Here is a 25388-nt window from a genome sequence, read left to right as displayed (position 1 = left end):
AGCAACACCTCTACCGCTGCGCCACCTATTACTGAATCAACTATTCAGGTTTTTTAACCAATTTGGTTTTTAATCAGTATTAAATAATTTGTGGTTTGGATTTTAGAACAAATTAATAAATTAGTTAATATGTAAACACAAGGATGGTGGTTTACAGAAAAAAAAAAAACACAAAGTACAATAGTAACTCATGGGGTCCTGATGAAAGGTCCCGGCCTGGAACGTCACTATCTATGTTCTCCAGAGAGGCTACTTGGCCCATTGAGTTACTCCAGCACTTTGTATCTAAATTAGTTAATGTCGTTTTATTGGTGAAATTAATAATAATTCAATAATAACAACAGAAGAGACCTCCTCCAAATTTCAGTAATATTGATGGAATTCAAATGTGCGACCAGAAGACTGGAGATTAGGAAACTAGTAATGCCAATTTGCCCGTAGCATGTTTATTCTTTTTATTCCTTTTTATTCTATCATTATGTAAGTTTAAATGCTTACTCATGTGTAAAAGCGAATAGCATTTGTTCTGTTTTTCTAGTAGTCGCATGTCAAATTGGAGGTAGATAGTGACGTTCCAGGCCGGGACCTTTCATCAGGACCCCCATGAGTTACTATTGTAATTTGATATCAAAAGGAAATCATCTACAAAGGAACTCGAGTAACTTGAGCTGCCAAACTCATGCTACTTTGAGTCAGAATTATGGCTTTTCTATGTTAGCCCAAGGCCCAGGCAGACTTATAGCTGATGTAAAACCTTGACGCAGGAGATAATCCAGTTTCACTTGCATCAATTATGCACCTTCGGTGAAAGGCTTAAATGCCTTGGATCTTTGTTAATTATTTACAACATATTTCAACATTTTCAAGGTGACGTCAGCTTATAATTACTGAAAATATTATTTTGTAGTTATCACTTCTATATCCACAAAATTAAAAAAAGGAAGTTAACCATTTTGCTTAAAAATACAACGCACTAAAAAACGCTCTTCGGTTTTTCACCTTAATATAATTTTACATTAAACATTTACAGCCAACTCCTTTTACAGAAAGGAAAGTGTGTGTGTATTTTGATAGCTGTCAATGAATTCAGTGTTCAGAAGGGCGCAGGCTCATTATTATAACATACTAAAGCCTTTAGGAAGCTTTTAATCATCTCACTAGGACCCTTGAGACTTACCAAATGTATGAAACTTGTATTTTACTTGATTATATATAACTTGTATTTCAGACATTCCAGGTATTATTGGATAGATTTTGAATTTTCCATGCAACTTTCAACCCTTCAGTAGTCTGATACGGAACATTAGACTATTGTAGCATGAAGGAACTGTAGATGTTTGGTTTAAACCAAAGATAGACACAAATTAATGAAAGATATGCAAAAAAGTAATGCTGATAAAGGAAACAGGCCATTGCTCGTTGTGTCCCAGGTAAGAACAGGAACCTGGTGCAACTTGGGTGGGGGAGGGATGGAGAGAGAGGGAGTGAAGGGGTTACTTGAAATTAGAGAAATCAATATTCCTACCACTGTGCTGTAAGCTGCCCAAGCGAAATATGAGATGCTGTTCCTCCAATTTCCATTTGGCCTCACTCTGACAATGGAGGAGGCCCAGAACAGAGAGGTCAGTGTGGGAATGGGAAGGGGAATTAAAGTGTTTGGCAATCGGGAGATCAGGTAAGTTCCAGGCAGACCAAGTAGTTGATATTGTTGATTAGCCAAGTTAATGTTTTGAGGCCTGATGCTTTGTAATAGAAAAACATTGCCTCTCTACTCTGCATATTGGTCAAGAAATTCCACTTGCATGTAGGTTCCCTTTTATGCCTGGTTTAAATGCTGCCATCACATTGTAGGTGACAGTCTCCTTTCTGTAGCTGGATACTCATGGAAAGTTGGAGCTTGGCTGGTTCCTGCACCGAACCAGTTAACAAATTAACAGCGAAAGGAGAACATACAGTTTTATATACATGGGACGGAGGTGGAACGTGTTTCCAGTTTCAGGTTTCTGGGGGTCAACATCTCCGATGACCTCTCTTGGACCCACAATACCTCAACTCTGGTCAAGAAGGCTCACCAGCGTCTCTTCTTCCTGAGGAGTCTAAAGAAGGTCCATCTGTCTCCTCAGATTCTGGTGAACTTCTACCGTTGCACCATCGCGAGCATCCTTACCAACTGTATCACAGTATGGTATGGCAACTGCTCTGTCTCCGACCAAAAAGCACTGCTGAGGGTGGTGAAAACTGGTCAACGCATCTCCGGTTCCTCACTCACCTCGATTGAGTCTGTCCAAAGCAAGCGATGTCTGCGAAGGGCGCGCAGCATCGTCAAGGACTGCTCTCACCCCAGCCACAGCCTGTTTACCCTCCTCCCATCCAGGAGGTGCTACAGGTCTCTCCATTGCCGGACCAGCAGGCCCAGGAACAGCTTCTTCCCTGCGGCTGTTACACAACTTAACTCTGCACCTTGGTGATTGCCAGTTACCCCCCCCCCCCCCCCCCCCGGACACTCCTTCCACCAGAAAAATTGCACTACTACTACTGTATGTACGTATATGATATTTATTGCTCATTATTCTATGTTCGCTCTTCTGGGGAGATGCTAACTGCATTTCGTTGTCTCAGTATTGTACACTGGACAATGGCAATAAAGATTGAATTTGAATCTGAATCTGAATCTGAGAACAAATACAGTTTTGCTTTGTGTCCTCTAGAATGGTCAAAGTAACATCAGCAACATCAACACCACAAAATATTTTTAAATTGATATCTAATGAAGAAAACATGCTTCACAATTAGCTTCACATATTTGCTTCACAATACGTGATCGTGAAAACATATTCAGAAGCAAAGACAATGTTATTACTAGGTAAAGTTGAAGATAAGGACGAAGTGGAGGTAGATTCCTAAGGCACTGGGCCATTTATTGACTATTTATTCACTGTGTTCACTTGAGTTTTAGCAACCCTCAATGGTTAATAAGCTCCAAGTTAGAAGGATCAAGGCTCACCTCAGGACATGATCTACATTGACACTTAAATGCAATGGCAGGGGAATTACTGACTGTCAGTTGAGACCAAACTGAACAACAATATCCCATGGATAGACACAAAATGCTTGAGTAATTCAGCGGAACAGGCGGCATCTCTGGAGAGATTCCTTCTCTCCAGAGATTCGCCTGTCCCGCTGAGTTACACCAGCATTTGTGTCTATCTTCAGTGTAAACCGGCATCTACAGTTCCTTCCCAAACATTATCCCATGGTACTAGTTAAAAATGTGCAGATAATGCTCCCAATATTTCTCCTCCATCAACGCCACAAAGAGAAGCTAGTCAACTGATTTTTTTGTTAGTAGGATCTTAAAGATTGAAATGCAGTACACAGTAATATAAATAACACTTCTAAAGTCATTAATTATAAAGCACTTTGGGACTGTTTGAATTGTGATAAAGTCGCACAGCAATAACTAACGTCTTAAAATTATATCTGTTAACCAACTCTGTAACTCGCTCAATGTTATTCAGACCACAGATGATGCCGGATAATCTCAACAAGTCAGCACTTGTGGAAAATGAAAGTGAATGAATATATCAGGCTGAAGGTGTGGTATCTTTAAACTGAAATGTTATTTTTTTTCACTTTCCTCTCATGCTGAGTATTTCCATCATTTTCTGGTTTTATTTCATATTTGTAGCATCTGCAGTTTTTTCTGATTTCCAATTGTCCAAATGTCACTGGGGTGGGCACTTTGCCATGAGCATTCTTCCATACTCAGTTCAATGATCACAAATCTGGCAGCATAGCTGGCACTGTAATGCAAATTTCACAAATGCTTTTCTACCTATTGATCATATCATTGATACAATCTCTGCTCCTCCTTCAAAATATCCAAGACCTATGTTGATTGTGCAACAACCTGGTTGGATGGACTTTACATTTTCATTGCAAGCCTAGTGACTGTTGCCTCGCTGCTGTAGTTCAGGGTGATGGTTTCATGAACATAAGATGGCAAAATCCCATTGTGGAGATAGCCAGTGCTTGCTGGAGGACACCTTGATTAAACAAGGGTTTTCTCGTTGGTGTCGGAAGGAACTGCAGATGCTGGTTTAAACCGAAGATAGACACAAAAAGTTGGAGTAAAAAAGCGGGTCAGACAGCATCGCTGGAGGAAAGGAACAGGTGATATTTTGGGCTGAGACTGCCTCTCAGTCTGAAGAAGGGTCTTGGCCCGAAATGTCACCTATTCCTTTTCTCCAGAGATGCTGTCTGACCCGCTGAGTTACTCCAGCTTGATGTGTCTTTCTCATTTGTAATTGATTAATTAGTATCACAATCACAATCAATCACAATAATACTTTATTAGCCAAGTATATTTTGCAACATACGAGGAATTTAATTTGCCACCACTACTCTGTAGGTCCCATTCCAAGTCACCTACTTGGCTGAGACATACAACGCCAGTCCTTCACAACCACTGGTTCTGAGCCATGGAACTCCCTCCTCCACAGCACCATGAGAGCACCATCAGCAGAAAGTCTACAGCAGTTTACAAAGGGTCTCACCACCACCTTCTCAAGGGAAATTAGCGATGGGCGCAGAGATGGATCCTTTATCAAGGACACAAGTGTCCTAAAATTGAATTTAAAAAACATAAAACTGTATCATACTTTTAGATATTAATAATAAAAGTGGATTCACATTGCATATCCTCTTCAAGAGAATATCTCCCTATGAATTTGTTGGTAATTGACTTGCTTATAATTGCTGTCAATTCTCCTGTGTTCTAGCACATAATATGACTTCTTTTTCAAATGCACAGAATGTATGATCAATTAAGACTTCACTTTCACCCGTCACCTTTAATGTGGCTTACGACTGTATGTGGAGCACATTGAAGAAAAGCTGAATAGCGAATCTGACCCATGGAAGCACAGGAACAGGAATAGGTCAGCCAATTTTCTAACCATGTAACTTTAATTAGCGAGACACTGTAGATGCTGAAAGCATGGGCTTTGAGTTTCTCCAACAACTTTAATTAGCTGATGAGGTGCTATTGTAAATGGCTTCTGAATGTCTACATTATAGCAGTCATTTACATTGTCCTTTTCTAAAACCTTATTCAGGTTAATCAGTCATGGCATTCCCCTTACAGTTCCGAACTGGCTCTCTCTGATCACCTGAGAATTCTCAATGCTCGCTTACAAAATGAGAAATGAATATTGACAACAGATGTCGGGCTAACTAGTTTATTATTTATGGAGTGGGGTGGGAGGTTGCAACCTTCACGTGGTCTGCCCTGTTTCGACGAATGTGGCGTGCACAATCAAATAAGATCAAATAGAACAAGTTGCCCTGCAACTTTAGGCTGTGTACGCCATACACAAGAAGAAAAAGAAGAGAAGATTACAGGGTTCCCTTTCTCATCTTTCCCAAATAGCAGGTTGACAATATAAATCTTTCAGTCAAAAGAGGAAAGGTTACCAAGAATGGCAGAAATTGACTCAGAATGGACCACGTGCCCCTCGCATCTGCTTTGCCCTTGAATAAGATCATAGTCAATCTTTTGCCTCAGCACCACTTCTCTGCATATCTGTTGATTCCCTTAAAATCCAAACATCAATTGACCTATAGCTTGAATATGCACAGTGACAGAACTACCCCAAACCTTCATCAACCACTGGTGAACTTCTTAAAGAACTTCTGAAGGAGGGTCTCGATCCGAAACGTCACCTATTCCTTCTCTCCATAGATGCTGCCTCACCTGCTGAGTTTCTCCAGCAATTTGTCTTCCAACGACTGGTGAGGTGACTGTTGACTTCCGGAAGGGAAAGCGTAGACATAATGTATGGTGGATTTTGGAATCTTGAGGATAACATAACTTGCTGGAGGAATTCAACAGGTGAGGCAACGTCTGTGGAGGAAGTGGCCAGATTATGTTTTGGGTCGGGATCCATGCTTCAGACTGATAGTGGTGGGAGGACGAAAGCTGAAAAAGGGAGGTTAGTGCACGGCAAAACCTGGCAATGGATACATGGAAGGGGAAAGTTGTATTTTGAGGGACGGCATGAGTAGGATTGGAGTACTTCTATTAGCGTTCACCCTCTTAGTCCTGTGAAAACTTTGTAAGCTTTAATGAGATCATTTTTCATCCTTTTCAAAAACATAGCAATCTATTCAATATCTCATTAAACAGCACAACTGCCATCCCTGGAATTATTAAAGTGAATCTTCATTGGACTCTTTCTGTGACAGAAATATCCTTAGTTTTAAGGAACGGAGACCAAAACTGTGCACAAGACTCCCGTCGCTGCCTCAACAAGGGCGAATATAATTGCGGTAAGACCTCTTTACTCAGCATACTCATATATTGCTAATTGCTTGCAGCACTTACTCGGTAACTTTCAATGACTTGTGCAGAACTTCACCAGGTTTGTTGAATGTCAACATTCCGAGTGACTTGATTGAGAGATATTAGATGACAAATTATCTTTCAGGGTCCCTACCTGGTCGGAGATGCAGCTTTTCTCCGGGCTGCACCGTCGACCCGTCCTCGCGGCCTACCAGCGGGCCTGGAGCGGCGTTTCCTGAGGGGACCGCCCAGAGCCTCGGCTTCGGCTGCTGAACAGCGCTGGAGCGCTATCGCGGAGCGGAGCGGGCGATGCCTTGCCCGGGTCGCCGCGTTGGAGCTACGGTGAGCTGAAGACCGCCGAGAAAAACATCGCGGAGCTGCGGGACTGTGGAGCGGCCAGTCGCGGCGCTGAACTTTTCACCGGAAGCCTGTGATCTCGCGATGAGATCGCCAGTAGTGGAGCTCCATCCGGCGTGGCCTTGTTGGCTTCGGAAGCCGCGGTCTCGAGTAAGGAGGCGGCCGTTCCAGGTGTCCCATGCCGCTGAGAGGATTCTACCAACGCCGGAGCACCATCACCCGGCGAGAACGGCCTGGAGCATCGGGCCTCCATAGCGGCGACTGCGGAGGCCTCAATAGGCCCGACTATGGATGGACATGGGGATGGGACTGGACTTAGTGCCTTCCCTCATAATGGAAACCATTGTGGGGGGATGTTTTTTATGCTAAAGTTCTTTATTATTGTCATGTTTGTATTCTTTTTTTATGTGCTGCATTGGCAACAAGAATTTCACTACACCTAGGTGTATGTGACTAATAAAGAAACCTTTGAACCTTTTGCTCGATGGAAGAGGGGAGAAGAAGGAGTGGCCACGGTGCGACTCGTCCTTGATTATGCTGCTGGCCTTGCCGAGGCAGCGTGAAGTATAAATTGAGTCCTTTGACTAACTTCAGTTCTTATCCATAGATAACTTCACAACGGTGGGCTAATCAAATTACAGCTGTACTCCCTTTGCAGGTCTTCAACTTGCACTTCCTGAAGAGTTGCTTCTGACAAGGGAGAATTTCATAGCAAAGTCCACACCAATATTGCATTCATTTAAATATAAAGGGCCTGTCCCACTTAGGCGATTTTTTCGGCGACTGCCGGCGACTGTCATAGTCGTAGCAGGTAAGTAATAAATAATCGTAAGTTTATACTCATTTGAATCAAAACTTCCATAATTCTCAACTAATGTGGTTGTGAACAATTTGCCCTAATATCAGACTATTTTAATGATTGTTTCACTAAAAATGTTGGAAGCACAGAGTTAAACAGCCACTTCCTGTCAGTATAATATTAAAGGGCATGAACAAAATAAACATGTGCATTATCTGAAGAAGGGTTTCGGCCCGAAACGTCGCCTATTTCCTTCGCTCCATAGATGCTGCTGCACCCGCTGAGTTCCTCCAGCAATTTTGTGTACCTTCGATATTCCAGCATCTGCAGTTCCCTTTTGAACACATGTGCATTATCCATGTCTGGTAAGCAATTTATTACATGCTAAGCACAATGCCATCATTATATTCTCAAGGATATGACTTCCACAAACACTTAGGCATTATTTTCATCCATTTTTTGATGTATGGTAGAACGTGTGTAATGAAATCTCATTTGCCACAACATTTCAGTGTGTCAGGAAGCAGCTGATTGAACCAAGCATGAATCATGAGACAGATATTAAATTAAAGGGAGATAGAGATGACAGAACTATATCAACACTTACAGAGCAAAGACAACTTATTTAAAGCTGCAGTTCACATATTACCATAATGCACAGTACACATAGACACACTACTATGTTTACATATTCTGTTGTGCTGCAGAAAGTAGCAATTTCATTGTCCTATCTGGGACACATGACAATAAAACTCTCTTGACTTGACATCCCTTTATAAGGATGAAATAGAAATAGGAAACAACACAAGCCAGACAGCATCAGTAAAGAAAACAGATAAACGTGTTCCGATAGGATGCCTTGCTATGCTGCAGTTTTTTGACTTGATGGAAATTAATTTGTTGTTTTCTTACTACCTGTAGTAGAGAAACCATATGCCTCTACTCTTCAAAATACATTCTGGAACTTTTGCAATGTTACAGCACAAAATGAACGAATGAATGAATGATTGAATGAATACTTTATTGTCACTTGCGACGTCACAGTGAAATTCTTTGTCTGCATACCCAAGGTGTGTAAAGAGTTACCACACAAATGGTGGTGACAAAGTTACAAAGTATCCTGCGCCAGGACCTCCTTTGTCCCGCTCCCCTCCCCTCCCCATCCTCTCCTCCACATCAGGTCTTCCTATGTTCACCCCCTCCCCTCATGGCGGTCCCCCCATGCCCGGTCCTTCTGCTAAAGAAGCTATTAAAAGAGGCTATTAATACCATAATTTGAACAATTTATTGTAAATGTTCCCACCCTCTCACTCCATAAATTAGGATTGTTTCTGTCTTTCACTTTTTTATTCTCCCCCTCCTAGAAAAAAAGCAATGGTCTCCTCGACCCATAGACCCTTACAGTGCAGAAACAGACCCTACATCACATAGACAGCATCCAAGGTCTGCAATGAGCCTATGTTACTGGCCATGTGGAGAAGCAGTGCTCAGGGCTCTGCCATTGTGTTGTCCTCCTTGACACTGAATCTCCCTTTCTAACAACAGCAACTGGGCCGCATGGTGGTGCAACGGTAGAGCTACTGCCTTACAGTGCCAGGGATCTGGGTTCGATCCTGACTATGGGTGCTCTTTGTTCAGAGTTTGTACATTCTGCATGAGTGTAAGGTTGTGTTAATGTGCGGGGATTGCTGGTCGGTGATGAATTGGGGGGCCGAAGAGCCTGTTTCTGAGCTGTATCTTTAAACTAAATTACACTAAACTAAACTGTATTTTCCAATCTTTCACATTCACACAACAACCGTTTTTACCACTGTTAGGCAGATGTGGTCATACCTCTGATTAAAAGTGTGCAAAATCCCCCAAAATATAATTCTCTCAGCTAAATCGGGACTGTCATATGCTGAGAGAATGGAGCAGCTGGGCTTGTACACTCTAGAGTTTAGAAGGATGAGAGGGATCTCATTGAAACATAAAAGATTGTTAAAGGCTTGGACACACTAGAGGCAGGAAACATATTCCCGATGTTGGGGGAGTCCAGAACCAGGGGCCACAGTTTAAGAATAAGGAGTAAGCCATTTAGAATGGAGATGAGGAAACACTTTTTCTCACAGAGAGTGGTGAGTCTGTGGAATTCTCTGCCTCAGAGGGTGGTGGAGGCAGGTTCTCTGGATGCTTTCAAGAGAGAGCTAGATAGGACTCTTAAAAATAGCGGAGGCAGGGGATATGGGGAGAAGGCAGGAACGGGATACTGATTGGGGATGATCAGCCATGATCACATTGAATGGCGGTGCTGGCTTGAAGGGCCAAATGGCCTACTCCTGAACCTATTGTCTATTGTCTATATCAACTCTAACCCCTTGCTTAAAGTTGGCATGTCAAACCTAAGTACCTATCACTCAAACATTTGTGAGACAATTATATCCTTCATCTATCTAAGGTAAAGTGTAGAAAAGATTCACAATGACGTTGCCAAGATTGGAGAGTTGGATACGGTGCGAGTGGATAGATATGCTGGGAGTGTTTTCCTTGGAGTGAAGGAGGCTGAGAGATGACCCTACAGAGGTCATGAGAGGTGTGGATGCTCTTTTTCCTGGGGTAGGATATCGGTTTAAGGTGAGAAGGGAAGGATTTAAAGAGGCCCTGAAGGGCAATTTTTCACAAGGAAGATGGCAGATGTGTGGAACAAGCTGTCAGAGGAAGTGGTAGAGGCGAGTGTAATTACAACGTTTAAAATACATTTGGAGAGATGCATGGACATCAAAAGTTTAGAGGAACACACCATCCTCCGCAACGCTCACAATGACGCTATTTTCCTTCAAAGCTCACACAAACTATACCAACATTCCCCACACTCACAGTGACAACACCAGCCCCTTCCAAAGCTCACCCAGTCCATCCCATTCATCCTGACACTCACACCATCCTCCTCAACGCGGTACTGATCCTGGATGTTCAGCCATGATCATATTGAATGGCGCTGCTGGCTCGAAGGGCCGAATGGCCTACTCCTGCACCTATTTTGCTATGTTTCTATGCCATTACTGGCCACAACGCTCTCCTCCAACGTTCACTCTAACCACGTTATTCTCTCCATGACTCACTGCAACCACCACTTTCTCTTCTAACCCTTACTCCAGAAACATAATCTCCTCCAATAATCACACCAACCGCACCAGATTGGAGAATGCACTTGCAAGAGATCCTCCTGCAGAACACCCTGACATCAATTAATTAGTGGGCATTTCTTGGTTGTTGTCCACTTTAATAATGTAGGTCCCTAATCGTGAATCCACTTTATGATAAGAAAAGCCATAGCTAATGGCAGCTCATCTAACCATTTTTAAAGTCTGTTTTGTGTGTACCCTTACAAACCAGTTCAGCTGTAAAACCATTGAAAAACTGTGAATTCTTGTAATTAGGACCCCTTTTGCATTCATAATTGCTTCCTTCACCACTTGCAGCCAGTTACCTATAATTCATAAATGTATAAGTGACTAGACCAACTGGACACCGTTGGGTCCCTGCCACACGGGAGGCCTTGTCCCCAATGCAATTTTCCACCACTCACCTATAGCCCCCACGGGAGGCCTGGTACCCCAATGCAATATTCCACCACTCACACATAGCCCCCATGGGAGGCCTGGTCCCCCAACGTACTAATCAGAGGCTACGTCAATAGATATTTTTAAGGCAGAGATAGATAGATTCTTGATTAGTACATAGCAAATCATGTTATAAAAACAATTGTGTCAGGGGGAAAAGGAGCAGAGACATCAGAGATATTTACGTTCGCTATCGAAAAAATCACACAGGCCATTTAGGATTCCTATTTTAGATTTCCAAATTGCTGGATTATGTATGACCAACAGTAAACTAGTTATTTCAATTTAACACCATTACCCATTGGAAAATAGTTTTTTCTGACGTTCAAAATTCAGCAGGTTGGGCTTCTACTTACTAGATATCTGAAGAATGAGAGGTGATCTTGAAACGTACAAGATTCTCAGCGGGATTAACAGGTTGGATGTTGAGTGAATGTTTGCTCATTGTCCTTTTCTAGAACTAAATAGGATAGTTTCAGGATAATTGATTGTCCACTTTGGATAGAGATGAGAAAGCAGAGAGTCACGAATGTTGGAATTTTCTACCCTGGAAAGTTAAGGAGGCAGTCATTGAACGCGTTCAATGAGGAGACTGACAGATATTGGAACGATAGGGAGTCAAGGAGTATGAGGAGAAAGAGGGAAAGAGGTGTTGAGATTGAATCGGAATCCCACACTTGCCTCAAGACATCAACCATTGTGCCAGTGCCCAAACAATCAGCTACAGGGAGTCTCAACGACTTCCGCCCAGTGGCACTCACCCCTGTCATTGCAAAGTGCTTTGAGCGGCTGATCTTGGCTCACCTCAAAGCCAGCCTCCCCCCCACACTGGACCCCCATCAGTTTGCCTACCGGACCAACAGGTCTACAGAGGACGCCATATCCGCGGCCCTACACTCTGCCCTGACCCACCTGGACAGCAATAACACCTACATCAGGTTGCTGTTCATTGATTTCAGCTCTGCCTTTAACACTGTCATCCCCGCTAGCTTGATCACCAAACTCAGCGGACTTGGCATCTCCACCTCCCTCTGCAATTGGACACTGGATTTTCTCACCAACAGACCACAGTCTGTTAGGGTCAACAACCTCACCTCCTCCACTATAACACTGAACACCGGCGTGCCACAGGGCTGTGTGCTCAGCCCTCTCCTCTACTCCCTCTTCACCCACGACTGCATCCCTAAGAATGGCTCCAACGCCATCATTAAATTTGCCGACGACAACACGGTGGTAGGACTGATCAGTGACAACGATGAGTCAGCCTACAGGGAGGAGGTCCAGCACCTGACAACCTGGTGTGCCAACAATAACCTCATCCTCAACTCCAAGAAGACGAAGGAAATTATTGTTTACTTCAGGAAGAACAGAGGGGGCAGACATACCCCCATCCATATAAACGGGACTGAGGTGGAGCGCGTCTCCAACTACAAATTTCTCGGGGTACACATCTCAGAGGATCTGTCCTGGTCCCTCAACACCTCCAAGCTGATCAAAAAGGCGCAGCAGCGCCTTTAATTCCTGAGGAGGCTCAAGAAAGCTCACCTGTCCCCCCAGATCCTGACCAACTTTTACCGCTGTACCATCGAAAGCATCCTGACCACCTGCTTCACAGTATGGTACAGCAGTTGCACCGTAGCGGACAGGAAGGCACTACAACGGGTGGTGAAAACCACTCAGTACATCATCGCTGCCTCGCTCCCTGCCATGGATGCCCTCCACCGAAAACGGTGTCTGAGACGGGCCGGGAAGATCATCAAAGACCCCTCCCACGCTAACCATGGACTGTTTGCCCTCCTCCCATCAGGGAGGCGGTACAGGAGCCTCAGGTCTCGTACTAGTAGGATGAGGAACAGCTTCTACAACAACACTATCACATTGCTGAACTCGGAGTCCCGCCGATAGATTTCTCCAGTCTCTCCGTCCACATTGTTTGCTTATTCTGTATTTTTTATTTCTATATTGCACTATTACTACGGACTGACGCTAAACTGCATTTCGTTGTACCCATACTTGTATCTGTGCAATGACAATAAAGTTAAATTGAATTGAATTGAATTGAGCTATTGAATGGAAGAGTAGGCTCAAGGGATTGTATGACCGACTCATGCTTCGTTCCTGGCATTTTATGTGTGGGTTTGTGTGGCTTTCATCATGATCACCACTTTATAGAATTTCTTGCTCTGGATGTTTTTCTGCAGAAGTAGATCCAAACTCAATGAACTATCTGTAAACTGCAGGGATGGATCGCACTTCATGGTATTATGTTATAAAAACAATTGTGTCAGAGGCAAAAGGAGCATATAGACATTAGAGATATTTTGAATAGATTTACAATAACAAAGTTACATCTTCCACAGGACTTTCAAAGATAGGTCTTGTTAATAGCTACAAGTTTATTTTTTTATTGCAAACTAGAAGTATTAGTTTAGATTATTGTCACGTTTACCGAGGTGCAGTGAAAATCTTTTGTTGCAATCCAATCCAGTCAGCGGAAAGACAATACATGATTACAATCGAGCCATTTACAGTGTCAAGATACAATACATGATCAGGTCATGTCATACATGATAGGAGCAGAATGAGGCCATTCGGCTCATCATGTTTACTCCATCATTCAATCATGGCTGATCTATCACTCCCTCCTCACCGCATTCTCCTACCTTCTCCTCATAACCCCTGACACCCGTACTAATCAAGAATCTATCTATCTCTGCTTTAAAAATATCCATTGACTTGGCCTCCACAGCCTTCTGTGGCAAAGAATTCCACAGATTCACCACCCTCTGATTAAAGATATTCCTCCTCATTTCCTTCCTAAAGGAACGCCCTTTAATTCTGAGGCTATAACATCTGGTCCCGGACTCTCCCACTAGTGGAAACATCCTCTCCACATCCACTCTATCTGACGCAGAAGAAACATCTATTTAAACTGTAAGCATTTTTTTTTAAGCTTGCTACGTGTATTTGTATCCTTACATGCATATTTCTACATTGTTAAGGTGGGATAATTTGATCAAAGCAGGGCATAAATGCGACACAATTTTAATTGTCAGATGAAATACTCGATTTCACTAGACCGGTAATACTGTTTACCAGTGAGGCAAACATTTAAAACCTATTGGGATGACTGTAATAACCACATTTATTTTTCACAGCATGATATTTACAGTTATAAAAACAAATCTAATGTATAAAACATCTAAGTGCTGAGCGAAACTTCTACCGCATATCATGGAGAAAAGCTAGTGAATTCTTTCCACTCGTTTCACCAGAAACATTAGAACAATTCGAATTTAAAAAAAATCTTTGAGTCCATTCCTGTTGTAAAAATAACTACTGCTTCACATGTTACCAAATTGTACAAAGCAGTTACTGCAAACCTAATGTTGCATCCAAAGGGAAAAAGGGACTCGATGTGGCAGGGCACGGTAATAGGAGATTTTTCCTCCACAATTTCCACTTCCCTACGAAACTCATCAACCATGACATTAGAAAATATACTGGGATCACCCAGACAGAATTTTACTGCCACCTGAAAATGCTCCCAACCCTTCTATTGGTTTGGATTTTGCAATGATCCTGCTGACATCAATTTTGTACATGTACATCAAAAAAGTATTAGGAAATGCTTACAAACCAGGCTGCATTCCGCTTCAAGTCGAAGCCAATGCATGAAGGGTCCCTTGTGGTCGGCGAGAGGTATCATTTGATTATTCATACTAAAGCATTGTTTGTGGAGGGGTGCCTTGGGAACAGGACCCAATCTGAGAACCTCTACTCCAATTTCTCTACCTCACTGTTCTATTTTGAAAATGTAATCCAATACTTTTGCACTTTTCTTAACGTAAATACATTATTTTACACTTTTCAATCTCACATAGTTCTATTTTTCTGAATATGGCTGAACTCAAGATTTTCTGAATATGGATGAACTTAAATAAAGATGTTTAACACATTATTTGCAACACTTAACTCTCTTGCAATGCGGAAGATAGATAATTATTTTACATTTTTATATTCATTCAACAGTCAAAAACATTACTGAAGTTAGTGGGAAAACAAGTCATACTTCTGCGTATCAGATATATAATCATCATCAATCTTAATATAATTATTTTCAAATTAATGGATACTCTTTATTCTTTTTATGCAACTTTAGGGCGGCACGGTGGTGCAGCGGTAGAGTTACTACTTTACAGCGCCGGAGATCCCGGGTTTGATCCTGACTACGGGTGCTTGTCTGTACGGAGTTTGTACGTTCTCCCTGAGACCCGCGTAGGTTTTCTCCAAGATCTTCGGTTTCCTCTCACACTCCAAAGACGAACATGTTTGTAGGTTAATTGGCTTGGTACAATTGTATATTGTTCCTAGTGCGTGTAGGGTGGTGTTTGTGTGGGGATCGCTGGTCGGTGCGGACGCGGCGGGCCGAAGGGCCTGTTTCCGCACTGTAGCTCTAAACTAATGCCATTTTAGCTTGTGAGTAATGTCTGGATTGTGCATCTGGGATCAAATGCGAGTGAGAACACATAGACAGGTTGAACACTGATTTTCCGGCAACTGACTGCCCACCCCTCACCCGCCCCCTATAATCCGGACAAAACGGAATCAGGGGATACGGGGAAAAAGCCGGAACGGAGTACTGATTTTTGATTATCAGCCATGAAGCAGGTGGCGGTGGTTGAGTGGGGAGCGCTCTCACTTGCTGCTGTTTATCCGCTCCCCACTCACCCACCGCTGCCTGCTTCTGCCAATACTCTGTCCATTCATGATCACAGTGAATGGGGGTGCTGGCTCGTAGGGCTGAATGACCTACTCCTGCACCTTAAACCCCCGCCACCACCTTCTGCTTCTCCCCTGGAGTCGCCAACATACTCCACCTTTGCAGCAACAGCAGGTGAAAGCCGCACCTAGTTTTAAAGTGAAATCACAAAATTAAACAAAAAGTGCAGGTCCAAATCAAAAATATATGCTGCATGAGGTGGCACTAATTAATCTTTAAGGGGCTGTCCCACTTGGCCGTCATTTGCGCACCATTTACGCGACCTCCAAAAATGTGGTCGTCGGGTTGTGACGCACGGGTAGCGTGTGGGTAGCGCGGGAGGGGTGCATGGAGAGGCATGGAGGAGTGTGGAGTTACGCGCGGCATCTCGCGGTGCTCCAATAATTCGTGCTGCACGAAATCCTTGCGTGCCACCTGCGTGAAGTATTGCCTACGCACGCTGACGCATTGGGTACGCACGCTGACGCATTGGCGTCGCACGCTGGCGTCTCGACGTCTCACGTGTATCGCGTGGTGATGCATGGTTACGTCACCGTGCGTAACCATGTGTCGCCGCGCGCCGCAAGGTATTCTAATTACGTCACGCGCACCAGACAGCATGATGACGTGTGATTTGCGCGCGTCATTGTGCGTAACGACGTGTCGACCTATTTTACATATGACGCATAAATGAGGCGCAAATGATGGCCGTGGGACAGGCCCTTTGATCTTTTAGCTTTTAATCTCACTCTTTGTTAGGAACATTTTCTAAGTGATGAACACCCTCATTGTAGCAAACAAATGTTGGGTTAGGTGTCTTCTTCCTGGGCATGCAGTTAATATTAGAATATTAATTTTCTTACTTTTTACAACATTTCCGTCATTAAATGTCACCTAATCCCATTTTGATAATATTTTCTGGTATTTGGCTTCTGCACATTCACATCACATTAATTCTGACAGTTAAAGATGACAATTTTACTCATATATTACAATTTGTATACTTATTTGTAAACCTAATTTAAGAGGAATACATTGTGTAAATTGCTGAATTATTTTGGAAAAGATCATTTTATTGCTTTCCTCACATAATTTTAACACCCACTTCTGTGTTAACACCAAGATCATAAGTGATAGGAGCAGAATTAGGCCATTCGGCCCATCAAGTCTACTCCGCCATTCAATCATGGCTAATCTATTTCTCCCTCCTAACCCCATTCTCTTGCCTTCTTCCCATAACCTCTGACACCCCTACTAATCAAGAATCTATCAGATTCACTCCGCGAAAATTATTAGGGTATTACATTAAACTAAGCAAAGAAATTTTGAGTTTGGTGATAAACCACACAAGCTACTAGCACGCCAACTCCACAAATTAGAGAATGAACAACAATACACAAAATTAGATCAGAAAAAGGAGATCTGCTTACATTGCCTAAAGATATTAATGAAAGATTCTTACAATTTTACCAAACACTATATTCATCAAAAACAACAGCCGATCCTGCAAAGATGAAAAGTTTTCATGAGAATTGCAATCTCCCATTCCTTAATGAGGAGGAACGGGATGAATTAGGAGCAGAGATAACAACAAAAGACATCGTAGAGACTATCATTGAACAATGGAAAAACCCCTGTCCTGAACGGGTTAAGTGACGAATTTTATAAAAAATTTAATTTCTCCAAGCTTACAAGCCCTTTATATTCAAGCATTTAAAGAACAGACTTTACCACAAACTCTTGCTGAATCAACTATTACATTAATTCCAAAAAAAGATAAAAAATCTCGAGGAGCCTGGATCCTATAGGGCTATAGCCCTTTTAAATACGGATCAGAAGATACTAGCTAAGACTTTGGCTCATAGATTAAGTTTGGTTATCGATAAACTAATACATCCAGACCAAACTGGGTTTATACTTAAACGACACTCGTTTTATAATTTGAGACGTTTGTTTAACATAATATACTCGCAGAGAGTGCCAAATGAAGATCTAACAATTATTTCTCTAGATGCAGAAAAAGCTTTCGACCAAGTGGAATGGTCTCTATCACAATGACCATTCATTGTGATCAGCCATCACAATGAATGGCGGTGCTGGCACGAAGGGCCGAATGGCCTCCTCCTGCACCTATTTTCTATGTTTCTCTGTCTTATCTTTTGACAGTGTTGGAAAAAATTCAATTGTGAGAAAACTTTACATTATGGGTGAAGCTTTTATACACTAATCCGACAGCTAGAATACTGACAAATCAAATGCTTTCACCTAAATTTTATTTATCTAGGGGTAACAGACAAGGATGTGCCATTTCTTGAAATGTTATTTGCTTTAGCCATAGAAGCTCTTGCCGAGAGTACAGGTGCACAACCTTTTATCCGAAAGCCTTGGGACCAGACACTTTTCGTAATTCAGAATTTGTCGGCCTTCGGAATGGAAATTTTTTAGCGTAGATTTTAATGGCTGGCTCAGTGGTAGAGTGCTCGGCTCATATCCGCAAGGTCGCGAGTTTGCGCCTTGATCCCGGCAGTTACTCGGTCGCGAGTTTGAGTCTTCAATGTAGTTTTTTCTTGCAGAATAAATGTTTGTATGAAATGCAGTGTAGGAGAGGTGTACTGACTGTGTGGGCAGAACTTTGGAAGTGATTGCCCACCAGTCTAAAAAGCCGCTGTGTCTCCCTGTCCCTGGGATACTAGGGGGCGATCAAACAGCACAATACCCCCCTCCCCCTCCAACTCCAGAGGAATCCGCTCCCCGATGGGCCGCTACGGCGACAAGTGGCAGTTTGCCCACAGCCCGAGCTGCGCCCCCTCATCCGCCACCCCAAGAACAAGACGTACCTTGCACACCATCAGCTTCTGCCCCTACGTGTTCCTCTGGAGTTGGAGCGGGGCTGGGCTGGAGTTGCTGCTGGCTCTGGGATCTCCGTGCTTGCAGTGGGCCTGGGGGTCGGTGTCCCGTTGGTCCTGACGTCTCCGGCCACCCCCCTGGACTGGAGCTGAGACTGGGAACTGTACCGCCCTTGCCCCCTCCCTCTGCAACTGCAAACAACCCCACTCTCCTGCAAGGGCGGTACAGTTCCCGGAGGATGGCAGGTGGCCGGAGACGTCAGGACCAACAGGAACCCGCTCCCTGATGGGCCCCTACGACGCCCCGAGCTGCGCCCCGTCATCCGCAACCCAGGTTCCTCTGTAGTTGGAACGGGGCTGGGCTGCTGCTGGCTGTGGGTCTCTGGGATCTCCGTGCTTGCAGTGGGCCTGGGGGTCGGTGTCCCGTTGGTCCTGACGTCTCCGATGACTGGCACTGACCTGCTGTCATCGCTGACGTGAAGACAGTGCAAAGCCCCCGCGCCGGTGCAATGGGTGGGGAGCTGGAGAGGGGAGGGAAGGGGTCACACACATGGCTTGGGAAGCAGAGGGGTGTAAGTGGGGTGAAACGGAAGGGAGCGACAATCTGCTGCTGCCTGCCCCTGAGTTAAAAAGTTCCCACGCAAGACTCACGATACACTGTGTATCGTGAGTCTACCGTGGGAACTTTTTAACTCAGCGGGCAGGCAGCAGCATATTGTCAATTATTAACCCTCCCGCGCAATAGACCCTCACCTTCTCTTTTATGAATGGGAATTTAGTTCCCCTTTCTTCGAGGACCGACCGGAGGTTCCGCTGTCACCTCTGCGGGCCGCCCTCGGTGAACGTTTTCAAGGACCTTTCTCTAAGGACCGAAAAAATGTCCGCTATTCGGAGGTTTTCGTTATTTGGATCTTCGGATAAAAGGTTGTGCACCTGTATCAGGTCCCACAGGCATTTATGGATACAATATCAACTATACCACCAATAAAATCCTGTTATATGAGGATTATATGAGAAACTGAGGAAAGACATTCTTGCCATAGAGGGAGTACATAGAAGGTTCACCAGACTGATTCCTGGGATGGCAGGACTTTCATATGAAGAAAGACTTGATAGACTTGGCTTGTACTCGCTAGAATTTATTGAGGGGGGATCTTATAGAAACTTACAAAATTCTTAAGGGGTTGGACAGGCTAGATGCAGGAAGATTGTTCCCGATGTTGGGGAAGTCCAGGACAAGGGGTCACAGTTTGAGGATAGAGGGGAAATCCTTTAGGACCGAGATGAGAAAAACATTTTTCACACAGAGAGTGGTGAATCTCTGGAACTCTCTGCCACAGAAGGTAGTTGAGGCCAGTTCATTGGCTATATTTAAGAGGGAGTTAGATGTGGCCCTTGTGGCTAAAGGGATCGGGGTATGGAGAGAAGGCAGGTACAGGATACTGAGTTGGATGATTAGCCATGATCATATTGAATGGCGGTGCAGGCTCGAAGGGCCGAATGGTCTACTCCTGCACCTATTTTCTATGTTCTATGTTTCTATGTTTCTATGTATATGCAGATGATGTACTTTTATACATTACTAATCCCCAAGTAGGTATTCCAAATGTTCTAAACATTATAGAACAATTTGGTTCTTTCTCCGGATACAGAATAAATTGAAAAATAAGTGAAATCATGCCAATAAAAGAACAAGACCCTTCTCAACTTCAACAATTTCCTTTCAGAATTGTTACTGAAAAGTTCAGATATCTTGGAATTTACGTGACTCGAAAGTATTCCTCTCTGTTTAAAATAAACTTCCCACCATTAATCACTAAACTATATGCTTACATTTAATGTTGGAAAACACTTCCTATCTCCATTATTGGTAGATTAAATGCCATAAAGATGATCTTCCTTCCGCAACTTTTATATTTATTTCAATCAATACCGATATATCTCCCTAAAAGCTTAAAAAAAATTTGATTCTATTGTCACTGACTTTATTTTTGACTACAAAACCCATAGAATACACAAAAGACATTTGTGCAAATCCAAAGAAAATGGAGGATTAGCTCTACCTTTTTTACTACTGGGCAACTAATATTAAAAATATAACTTTCTGGTTGGACGATACATGTCAACATGTAAATTAGTTAAAAATGGAGAGGGAAGATTGTTTGCCTTTTAGTATAGGCTTGATCCTCCTATCTCCAATACATTTGAATAAGTCAACGTATGAGAAAAATCCGATAATACATAGTACTATCCGTATCTGGAAACAGCTGAAATTCAGTCTTAAATTGAGAATCATGTCTCTCCTTCCTATTGCAAACAATCCCTTGTTTAAACCGTCTACTTTAGATATGGTGTTTGTTCAATGGTAGAACCTGGGAATCAATACTGTGGGATACCTCTATAAGGGGACTCTCTCTTCTTTTCAAGAACTACAGGAGAAATATTTTAGATACCTTCAAATCCGAGATTATGTGAAAACATATACACAAGACTGTCCTTTTATGGGTCCAGATATATTAGACGATTGTTTGAATAGACGAGTAAGTTGATATCTTACATTTATACCACTCTTCTAAATATTGACAACCCACCTTCTGAGATTTCTAGGTGAACATGGGAAGATGAGCTGGGTTTACCTATTTCAAAAGATATATGGGAGGAAAGTCTACTATACATACATTACTGTTCTTTAAATGCCAGGCATTGCCATACAATTCAAAGTATTGTATAGGTTATACTACTCAAAGACCAAACTGAACAAGATCTTCCCAACTGTCTCCCCTCTCTGTGATAAATGTCACTTCCAAGAAGCTACCCTAACCCATTCTTTTGTATCCTGTATAAAAATACAAAACTTCTGGACGGAAATATTCAATACCATTTCTAAAACACTCGAAATTCAATTGGTTAGATTCAAAATTAATAACATTAGGAATGTCAGAGGGATGCCCTAAGAACGATATTCCAAAGACGCTTCCTTGATTGTGGTTTAATAACTGCGAAAAAACTTAAATTTTGGAAAAAGATAACAGTCCCCACAGTGAAGATGTGGATCACTGAAATGACCGAGACACTACATTTAGAAAAAATAAGGCTTGTTTTGTCTGGCAAATCAGATCAATTTTCCAAAATATGGTCTCCTTTCATTGAATTTCTTCAACAACATAATGGTTGAACACAAATTCAAAAACGGATTGGGTGAGCGGGTGTAGGGAAGGGTAGTGGGATATATCTCCGCTTTTTTTTTTAACTTCTTCGTTAGTTCAGGTTTTTTCTTTTTCGTATCTATTTTGAAATTCTTTCTTTTCTTTTTCCTTTCTTCTTCCTTTCCTTTCTTACCTTTTTTCTTTTTACCAATTTATTTATTAGTTTATAAAATGTTAAAACTGAAGCTGTACGAAAATTGTATAATTGTCATGTCGATTACTTTCTCCTTGTACAATCACTTCTAATAAATAAATATTTAAAAAAAAAATCCATCTCTCTCTGTCTTAAAACTATCCATTGACAGCCTCCACACCTTCTGTGGCAAAGAATTACACAGATTCACCAACCTCTGACTAAAGAAATTCCTCCTTATCTCCTTCCTAAAGGAATGCCCTTTAATTCTGAGGCTATGACCTCTGGTCCTAGACTCTCCCACTAGTGGAAACATCCTCTCCATGTCCACTCTATCCAAACCTTACAGCTGATTGCAATTCATGCAAACCATTCACCCACCCTATCAACAGTAAATCAGCATTGTAAGGAAACTAGCCATGGCCTTCACTTAAACAAAGAAGAGACAATGATCTATTACATTTGCTATTTCGTGGCTATTTGGTAGCATGGGTTCATTCAGAATCAGCCATCTCCTTTAATCGCCTGCCTTATATTTATAGATGTTTGCATTTATTCCTAATCTTTAAACTATCTATATACTATTAAAAGTCCCATCTTGTGTGTGTGTGTGTGTGTGTGTGTGTGTGTGTGTGTGTGTGTGTGTGTGTGTGTGTGTGTGTGTGTGTGTGTGTGTGTGTGTGTGTGTGTGTGTGTGTGTGTGTGTGTGTGTTTGTATTTTCGCCAGAACGGTACATGGTGGCGCTGAAATATTTGCAGAATCTTACTCAGCTTTTCCCCGTCGTCAGTCAAATTAAGTTTCCTTCAGATTTGATGTTATATTTCTCAGGTTATTAATATTGAAAGATTTTAAAAAGCCAATTTTAACAAGGCTTTTATTCTTTAAATCCTTGCTGCACCAGATTCCAACAGACTTCGATACAAAGTTATGATACAGGAAGACTCTGCGCTTCTACCAAGTTTTCACCTGAATCGGATATCACAGTCCTCCACCTGACTTTTCCAACAATGTTGCCATCATACAACACTTACTCCAGCTCCTGACAGCAGGTGCTTCAACATGAGGGGGACGGTGAATTGCTATTGCAATTGGCAGGCAGGGGAAGTGCAATTGGAATTTTTTTTAAGTCCAGTGTGGGGGAGGCAGGGGAGTGCTGGAATCTTACGTTCGGGAAAGGGTTGAGTTTGGGGACCACGCCTCCCGTGGGGACTATGGGTTAGTGTTGCAATATTGCGTTGGGGAATGGGTTGCGATGAGGAACAGATTGCATTGGGGACCTAGCCTCCCTCAGACAGGGACCCAGCTAGTCTAATATATCTATATTACTAAAAGTCTGATCTTGACCACTTCCTGTTGTTCTGTATATTGATTTTAGAAAAAACGCTGCCACTTATGGCTGTGATTTTTGGCCATCTTACTCAGAGTCCCCCTCTGCTGCGCAGGACAAGATAATTTTTCCCATTGATGAAAAATAAAAGAGTTATTGGTGTTTAAAAAATGTTGAGATTCTCTTTCCTGAAGGCCACGCCCCTTCTAGAGGAACTATAAAACCCAGAAGTGTTGAGTGCCTCAGTCAGTCTCTGCAAGATGGGGGAGCAAGAGGTTCACGTCTCTCAGTCTGAGCTGTGAATAACACTGAACACACGTCTACTAAACTGTGAGTGGTTTTACTGACCTGTCAGTGCCCTTAATTTGGTTTGAAAATATAGTTTGGAAATTCTAAAGCTGTGTTGCCTTTGGTTTGGAAATGCTAAAGCTGTGTTGCCTTTGGTTTGGAAATGCTAAAGCTGTGTTGTCTTTGGTTTGGAAATGCTAAAGCTGTGTTGCCTTTGGTTTGGAAATGCTAAAGCTGTGTTGCCTTCGGTTTGGAAATGCTACAGCTGTGTTGCCTTTGGTTTGGAAATGCTAAAGCTGTGTTGCCTTTGGTTTGGAAATGCTAAAGCTGTGTCGCCCATTTAAAGTTGCCTTGCTTAATTAAAGTTGCCTTGCCCAATTAAAGTTGCCTTGCCCAATTAAAGTTGCCTTTCTTAATTAAATTTGACTTGCCTAATTAAAGTTGCCTTGTCTAATTAAAGTTGCCTTGCCTAATTAAAGTTGCCTTGCCTAATTAAAGTTGCCTTGCCCAAATTAAAGTTGCCTTGCCCTCTATATAATTAAAAGTCTAATCTTGACCACTTCCTGTTTGTGCTTTATATTGATTTTGGAAAAAACGCTACCACATATGGCTGTGATATTTGGCCATCTTACTCATAGTCCCCCTCCGCTCATCAGGTGCCGAGGATTTTCCCCATCAATGAAAAATAAAATAGTTATTATTGATTAAAAAATGTTGAGATTCTCTCCCCTGTCAATAACGCCATGAAGGCCATGCCCCTTCTGGTGGAAGGGGGGAAAGACAAGCCCAGAAGTGTGGGCATGGCTCAGTCTCTGCAAGATGGAGGAGGGAGAGGTCATGACTCACTGTCATTAGTGGCCTTGCACCCTGCTTGAAATGATATGAAACTGCACTTGAATTTGGTGGCTTTGCACCCTGCTTGAAGTGGTAAGAAACTGCACTTGAATTTGGTGGCATTGCACCCTGCTTGAAATGGAATTTCAAGGAATATCCATGAGTCAACTGCCGGCCCACCAGCCGTGAGTGAGTGAGCTGTCAGCAGAACAGGCTTGAGTGACTGAGCTGCCAGCCCATGAATCCATTTGGCCCACAATGTCCATACTAGCCCTCTGGAAACCATTCCCTTCAGCCCACAACACCCATACTAGCGCTCCAGAAAGCCCCACCCCCCCACTGGCCACCAATATTGGAATTGGTGGGGGGAGAGGTGGAATATTGTGTTGGGGGACCTGCCCTTTTGTGTGATGCTGGGATCCAACGGGTCACACTTAGTCTAGTATACTATTAAAAATCTCGTCTTGTTTCTATGTGTCTGCCTGTGTGATTGTATTTTCACCAAAACGGTACATGGTAGTGCTACAACCTTTGCAGAATCTTACTCAGCTTTCTCCCATCGTCAGTCTAATCAACTTTCCTTTAGATTTGGTTATATTTCACATTATTGCTATTTAAAGGTTTAAAAAAGCCAAATTTAACAAAATCTTTACTGTTAAAATCCTTCCTGCCGCTTCCAACAAACTTCGATACAAAGTTGCAATACAGGAACACTCTGCGCTTCCACCAACTTTTCACCTGAATGGGATATCACAGTCCTCCACCCGACATTTGCAACAATGTTGCCATCACTTACTCCAGCTCCAGGCAGGACAGAAGGGGGAGGGTGAATTGGTATTGCAATTGGGGAAGTGCAATTGCAATTTTTAAGTCCAGTGCTGGGGGAGGCA

General features: G+C 42.7%; 1 protein-coding gene across 1 annotated transcript in view; it reads right to left on the bottom strand.

Moving 5' to 3' along the window:
• Positions 1–25388, bottom strand: part of pou6f2 (POU class 6 homeobox 2) — a 473829-nt gene that overhangs the window by 84400 nt on the left and 364041 nt on the right. The gene's annotated exons all lie outside the window — the stretch shown is intronic.

The sequence above is a fragment of the Amblyraja radiata genome, chromosome 4 (assembly GCF_010909765.2).
Source record: "Amblyraja radiata isolate CabotCenter1 chromosome 4, sAmbRad1.1.pri, whole genome shotgun sequence".
Lineage (NCBI taxonomy): Eukaryota > Metazoa > Chordata > Chondrichthyes > Rajiformes > Rajidae > Amblyraja > Amblyraja radiata.
The sequence above is the reverse complement of the archived record's forward strand: the minus strand, read 5'-3'. Positions and strand labels throughout refer to the sequence as shown.